The sequence below is a fragment of the Trichosurus vulpecula genome, chromosome 5, assembly GCF_011100635.1.
Source record: "Trichosurus vulpecula isolate mTriVul1 chromosome 5, mTriVul1.pri, whole genome shotgun sequence".
NCBI classification, from domain to species: Eukaryota; Metazoa; Chordata; class Mammalia; order Diprotodontia; family Phalangeridae; genus Trichosurus; species Trichosurus vulpecula.
Window position 1 is genome coordinate 33,693,373 of NC_050577.1, and position 6,614 is coordinate 33,699,986.

Genomic DNA, 6,614 nt, shown 5'->3' on the forward strand with positions numbered 1-6,614 from the left:
TGCTAGGTGGCACGATTGATACAACACTGGCCTGGAGTCAGGAAGACCTGAGTTCAAATCCAGTCCCAAATACTTACCAGCTGTCTGACTTTAAGCAAGTCACTCTTACCTGCTGTCTACTTTTCACAACTGCAGAATGGGGATGATAATACCATCTACTTCTCAGGCGGGGGAAGGGAATAAGAATGGAATTAGCACTTATATAGCATCTACTATTTTGCTAAGGGCTTTTTGAAAATATTATCTTGTTTGATCCCAGGGTTCAAAGACATTCTCTAGAGAATCAAATAAGACAATAGCAGTGAAGCAAAAAGCATAGTGTCCGCAATACAGTAGGCACTCAAGAAATGCTTGGGTTATCCTGACTCTAAGCCCAACTCTCAGTTCCCTACACCACCAAGCAGCAAGTGAATTTTCAAGGGTCTCAGTCCTGTATGAGACACAGAATTCGAACCTAGGTCTTCCTGATTGTATTTGTTGGTTTTATAAGACTTGGGAATTTTCCAGGGGTGTTTAGATTTCAGAAGAGAGATCAGCCTAGTGGAGTGGCAACTGGGTGAGAGCAAAGTAGCCCAATTGATCCAGTCTATCAACTTGCTGACTCCAGATAACAGACCAAGTTTCACCTTCCCTTCCAGAAATAGCAGCCAGGCTTCTTCCAAGGCCATCTTGGCATCTGCCTGAGATAACACCCTCAGTACCAGGCCTAGATCTCCTTTCTCTGCACCTCCAGATTGCCTGTCTCTCTAAATCCTAAGATAGAAGTAACTGCCTGTGCCTATGCATACAGAGATATGTTCTGTGGTATAGAAGAAAGAGGAATGACTTTAGGTCAGGAGACTTGGGTTTGACTAGAACCCTGCAATTCACTATGTAAGCTTGGGCAGATCAGTCATTCTCTCTGAGCTCCAGTAATATCATATGTAAAATGAGGGAGATAACACATTGCTCCTTCAGTAATTCAACTGGGCAATGGAGTGGACGTGGCTTGAGAGGTGACTCTTCCTTTCACTAGTTTGATTCCTGCTTGGAGATGAGTTATGCCAGGCATAGTGATGCAGTGAGAAGAACTCAAAATTTGGAGTCATGCAGTTTCCACTGGTATGAACTTGGCAAAGTCATCTCCCCTCTGTGGGTCTCGGTCCCTTCAGCTGTAAAATGAAGGAATGAAACTATTTGCTATCAAATGCCTCTTCTGGCTCTAAATCCTATGATTAATGATTGCCATGTCAGAGGAATTAAGGTTCCTTTCTATGGCTGCACCTTCAGGAATGTAACTTACCTCCTGCCTCGATTTTTTAAAGTTGCCTATGGCAACACATTCTCAATTTATTCCTCTTGAGTATTAAAAAAAGTGCTTTACTATAAACATGAGGTTTTATAAAATCAAAAAACAGTGAGAAATCAGAGGTATCTAGAAGCCATGATAATGTGATCAATCTGGCTTTGTTCAGCTTGGGATAAGGAGATTGTTAGACAGATGGACAGACAGACAGAGAGACAGATAGACAGATAGATAGATAAAAACACAGAGATAGAGAAAAAGAAGTATATAGTAGACATATGTCATGCATATGTAACTCTCATCAATACCACCTCCATACACATATGCACATATGTATCTATACATATGTGTGTTTCTATATCATATAGGTTTTTTATATACATATATAACTTTATAAATATTTATATATGTGTCAAAGCTTGTAAGTACGCTAAATTTTTGGGGGAAAGTGTATATGTGTGTATATGTGTGTGTGCATGTGTGTGTGTGTATGTGTACACATATATCTATTTGGACTCTGGCTTCATAAATTCAGCACATCATGGGCCCATGTTTCCCTCTCTCATTTTCATCATGCTCTTTTTCCAGTAGAGAGCTGAGTTGAGTGGCAGCTCATGCATGACTCTGACCACTTTAACAACAATTAGCTAAATATATTAACATGTGTAAGTAACCATCCAATGCAGGTACAGAAAATCTTCAGCCTGATTGTACTAAAGAGATGTCTTTTTTTCCTGGTATAAAGTATAAGGAATGGGGAGAATTTCCAATATGACTTTTTATAATATGCAGGTTGAGTCTGTAAGCACTAGATACAAACTTACTAAAATAGATGTTTGGGGCAATGTTAAAGAGTGGATTAGATCCACTGGGTTATGTACAAGTCAAATACAAAATGCTTCCAATAAGTTTTTAGCTCACAAGTGCATGTTTTGTATTCAGACTAAGGAGCATGGTGTTAAAACAAAATGGTATTATTCCTTTCAAGTTCTTAGAGTTTCTTATTCCTTTGGAATTCTACAAGCATCTATGAATACATACATATACAAGAGATAGATTTCAAAGATTTGGAGCTGGTAGGGACCTGAGAGGTCATTGAGTCCAACCGACTTACTTTACATATAAAGAACCTAAGGCCCAATGACAAAGTGAGCTATCCAAGCTTGCTGTGAGTGGCAAACTTGGGATTTGAACTTCCATCCTGTGACTCCAGGTTGAGCAATCAATACTACTCTTCATTCCTTCAGTGGGACTATATTGGCAACATATTTTATATATCTTGAACAAACACTACACATCTATGTCCAGAATTGAATAATAAGGAAACAGTTGGTGTTGCTGTGGGGAAACTAAGGTATTTTCAATAATACCAATTGTAGCCAAATGTGGTGGTGCAAGCCTGGAGTCTCTGCTGCTGGGATGGCTGAGGCTGGTAGATCATTTGGGAATAGGCAGGAGGGCTAAAGCCAAGCAAGTGTCTTCTAATTCTGGTACCAATATGGTGAGCCCTAAGGTTCACAGGTCCGTTGGGCCACAAGGTAATGCTGGGGAGTCTGGTCCCAGTCAAAAATAAAGCTGGTCAAAATTTCCATGACAACTACTAGAGGGATCAGGCCCATGAGCTGTAACAACTTCCTCATGAGTGAGATAGGGAGAAAATGTAAATAATAAAAATTATGGTAATAATTATAATAATAACAATTCCATATTGCTTCTTGGGTCAAAAGCTCCACTTTTCAATGACTATATTCACCCAGTGATTATGTCTGATTGTGAAGCAAGGCATGCTATTATCTTAGAAAAATCATAATTGCTGTTGACAAAAAGGACGACGGAAAGGAAGATTGTAGATATAAGCATGCTGTAACGTTGCGAATGAAAAACTGTGATGATAGCTCATATTCATATGGTATCTGAAACTTTGCAGAGTTTATTAGATACATCATCTCCTTTGATACAACAAACTTTCCCACATAGGGCCTAATCTAGGTATTACAAAGAACCATGAGTAATAAATTGTCCCTATTCCTTATATTTTCCTAAGTGTTGTCTTTTTGTTCTAATATTGTATCTCCATCTTACAAATAAGGATACTGAGACTTAAAGCAGTAAAATGACTAGCCCAAAACCACAAAGTTAAAAGAATACCTCAATGTAATTTAAACCTATATGTTTCTGCCTTTAAATTCAACACTTTAGCCACTATGTTATGCTGCTTCTCAATTCAGATGTCATTGATGGTTTGAATGGGAGAAATGATTTAAAACGATCATACATGATCTATGCGAACAGAGAAGGAGGTCGGCCAGTCATTTGGCAAGAATCAAGGTTGAGAGCCTGAGTGCTGCATGGGTGTTATACTGTTTACGGTTATATATTAAAGAAGCCAAGGGAACAACATCTTCAACCCTTTGGCCAAATTTCCTGTGAATGATTTGCACAAAAACATAGACATGGATCACATATAATAAAAAAAATTGTAATCTGTTGCATATGGCAGTGGAGAGTATCCATATTGATGTAATTATGAATCCACAGAAGAAGTGAGAGAGTTTCCAAAGCTGAGACAGAAAATTATGGCTGTGGTTATTTTCATAGTAGTGACATTTAATTATGTTGAAAGCTTACTCACCCTTTGGCTGTAAGGAGATACCAATAGGGACTGGCTCATCCATTGGTTGTTACTGATTCTCATACATTCATATATTCTAGTATTACTGTTAAAGCTAGGATACCTCAAAAAACATAACTACATTCTCAAGAGCTTCCACAATTAAGTGAATATTCCCTCCTTTCTGGAACCTCAGTAGAACTACAATATAGGTTTAAAGCTATAATGTAGGTACTTGGACCATTTGGCCCAACAGTACACAGAACCATTAATAATAATAATGGGTGCATTTGAAAATATTTCAGGAGTTTTGTAGGAAGGAGTCAAAGTCCTGGGATTTTACATGAAGAGACTCCACAATTTTGAAACAAAGATAAAGAGCTCTGATTACAACATAACTGTAAGACTGAGTCTGGATCCTAAACGTATGCCACATCAAGTCTTTCACTGCCTATAATTAGATTAAGACTAAGATATTTGATGAACTCATGAAATCATTGAACATGAACCTCTCACCAAAACCATCAGTTAGGGTTCAGATTTAAATTTCCCATTCAGCACAAATAGCCTGATGAGAGAAATGCTAATTACTTTGCCGATCTGAAAAATCTTCCTCAACAAAGTGATTTTGGGGATCTCTTAGGAGGTATGCTGGTTGATGGAAAAAAGTTTAGTGCAATGGATGAAGGACCAGCCTTTGGGGCAGAGGAACCTGATTTTAAGCTCTACATCTAACTCATCAGCTACAGGATCAAAGTCATGTCAGGGAAGCAGGGCAACTCTCTATAAGCTAAAATGATTATTTGTTCATCAGCTTTGTGGGAAGGAGTTGTGTGTCAGAACTTCTCTACACTAACAAACTCACAAGAGAAACTATTTGGCAGGATACTTTATGCATGAGCTTTGCAATTAAGTCTTACAATAAGTCCTTAATTGTATGCTTAATCGGATGTGGGGTATACGGGTGTTCAAAGATTGATACCTCTGATGTAAGAGTTGCTTTCCACCTTTGATTTCCAACTTTGTTTATGTGTGAGTGAAGAGACACCAACCACACCATTTTACAATTTTACTATTTATTATTTTACTCTTCAACAATTTTATTATTTTGCTATTCAACTATTTTACCTACCTTGAAGACCTGTGTCCGTGGTCTAACCAAACGGCAGGAGTGAGTACCCTGGGTACCGTAGCCACAACCCTGCAAACAGGGTGCCCAGGGTATAGGGTTGTCTTCTGACTTAACTGAAGCAGAAGTGGTATTTGGCATTCCCCTGGGTGTTTGAGCAGCTTTTTAAGGATCGCATTGCTCACCTCCTGGGGTGCCGAGGCAGCTAAAACATTGGCCCTAAAATTGCCTCGTTGGTGGATTTCAGAAAAACCTGGAAAAAGTTACATGAACTGATGATGAGTGAAGTGAGCAGAATTGTGATAAAATTATACACAGTAACAACATTGTGCAATGACCAGCTTTGATGGACTTAGCCCTTCTCAACAATGCAATGATCTAAGACAATTCCAAAAGATTAATGATGGAAAATGCTATCCATATCCAGAGAAAGAACTATGGAGTCTGAATGCAGATCAAAGCAGACTGTTTTCTCCATTGTTTTTTTTTTCTTTCCTGTCATTATCCCTTTGCTTCTGATTCTTCTTTCAAAACATGCCTAATGTGGAAATATGTTTAATATGATTGTATATGTATAGCCTATATCGTATTGCATGCTTACTTGGGGAAGGGGGAGGGAAAAGTATAGAACTCAAAATCTTATAAAAGTGAATGTTATAAACTAAAAATAAACAAATATATAAATGTCTGCTTACCCTGTCCTTCTTACCACAGCAGGTAGGGAGCTTGGAGAAATGCCAGAAGCAGAACAGAAGTCCATACAAAATGTTCAGCAATTTAACCAAGGCTTTTGATACTGTCAGTTGTGAGAGGCTTGTGGAAGGTCATGACTAAATTTGTTTGCCTAGAGAAGTTTATCGGAATTGTATGACAGTTTCATGGTGGCATTCCTGAAGAGATTCTGGAAAACAGACAATGCTCTCGTGTATTCCCAGACACCAATGGAGTGAAGCAGGGTTGTGTGCTTGCATGATGTTTTCAGTGAAGTTGTCAGATGTCTTCAACAAGGATGAAAATGGCATCAAGGTCAGCTACCACACTGACATTAAATTATTTAACTTGAAAAGTCTACAAGCCAAGACTAACATAGAAGGGGAGTTGGTGCATGACTTTTTCTTCTTAGATGATTGTGTGCTCAATTCAGCCTCTGAAGCTGAGATGCAAGAATATGGGTAGATTCTTCACCTCTTGTGCTAATTTTGGCCTGATAATTAATACCAACAAAACAGATACTCTCCACCAGCCAGCACCACACATACACATACACACACACACACACACACACACACACACACACACAGATCATTTACCTTGGCAGTATATTTTTCAGGGATATACACATAGATGATGAGGTTGAATCACACATTGCCAGAGTTAGTTTAGGAGGCTCTGAAAGAAAAGTGTGGGGACAAAAGAGTTGTTAGACTGCCTACCAAACTGAAGGTCAACAGAGTCATTGTGCTTACCTAATGGTTGTATGTCTGTGAAACCTGGACAGTATACCATATACTGTGCCAGGAAACTGAATCACCTCCATTTTAATTGTCTTAGGAAGATTCTGAAGCTTTCTCAAGTTGAACTGCCAAACA